The following is a 1564-nucleotide window of genomic DNA, read 5'->3' on the forward strand; positions in this document are numbered from 1 at the left end:
TATATATATATATATATATAAATTTTATATTGTAATCTAATCTTAAATCATAGTTTTATCCTTTACAATAAATCTCTTAAAAATTATATTAATTGTAATTTTTTATATGTTTGATATTGTAAAATTATTTTTACCAATAATATAAACTTCTTTTATATCATTATTTAATCACATGTTATTATATACATGCTAATTTTTTAGAATTTACGCTAAACATTTTAAAAGTCGTACCTAGTATAAAATTTTTTAGGTTAATATAATTATTTTACAGTGAAGGTACATATAAAAATTAAACTCAATTATACTAAGATTTTATTTTTTTTAAATATTGTGTATTACCGGAAACAATTACAATGATCAGTAGTTTTGTTAATATATGATATATTTCTTTAGTGTCATTATTTTTTATCAAGTGATATTTATGGACACTAATATATTAATAGTTTTAAGTTATTTAATTGCCTCATACAAAATTTTCATAAAATATAACATTTTAAATATATGTCAATAATATTTTTTTATAAATAACCATAAATCATTTTTTAATTTGTGAAATTTTTCTCTTTCTATATATAAATTAAAATACACAATTTGAAGAATATGTTTGTTTTTTTTCTCACTCTCTCAATTGATTCAAATTTATATTCTTTGCTCTCTTTTTTGAGTGTGACTTTTACTCACAATCAGAGAGTAAAATTGTTTTCTTTTTCTCCCACTCTTCTCATCTCTCCACGCTAAAATGTAGATTTTTTATATAATAATAACATTTGTATGACTTTTTTTTATCTTGTTTTAAACTATAATAAACAAACAATTAAAAAATCTATTTAATTATTCTTTCAAAATATTTATTTAATTTTTAAGATATATAATATTTTTATTTTTGATTTATTTTCATTTTGTAAGTATTAGGTAAATATAAAATTACCCTTACATTATAGAGTTAAAATACTAGTTTTAAGGGAATCTTAACCCAATAGAAACTTGTAGAAACTAACAACTGTAAAAATATAAACTATAGGATTTGAGAAATTCAACAAAGAACTTAATATATGATAAAACTGACATGCTTACTAATTGTAACACGTTACATTAAAATATATTGGAGCGATAGATTATTAAAATTTATTTCAATGACAGAATATTTCCTCTTTGATTCTTTGCTCCACAATAGTTTATCCCTTTCTTGTTAGCTATGTGGCGGCCTTCTAGCTAGCAAGAAAGGAATCAGGAAGCCAAATTTGGTTGCGATATTTAAAAACAAAAAATTGTTTATTATTCAATGATTAATCAAACTTCCATATGCAATTATCATAAACCAGCCGCACGTGTATAAAGTATAAACACCCCGCCACCTTTTAAATTCAAAATATCTTATGAAAACTACAAAAATTTTGATACTTTATAAGTGCAGAATGTAACTGGTGACAATGTCATGTTCAGTTGATAATGGTCCCGTCCTCCTTGCGTTCGTTCACTACAAAAAAAAAATAATAATATTTTTCTGGCTGTTTTTTCTGGCAATCTCAATAAACTGCCACAAATGTTATAATTTTTTTTACAA

The sequence above is a fragment of the Glycine soja genome, chromosome 17 (genome assembly GCF_004193775.1).
Source record: "Glycine soja cultivar W05 chromosome 17, ASM419377v2, whole genome shotgun sequence".
In the NCBI taxonomy this organism is placed as follows: Eukaryota; Viridiplantae; Streptophyta; class Magnoliopsida; order Fabales; family Fabaceae; genus Glycine; species Glycine soja.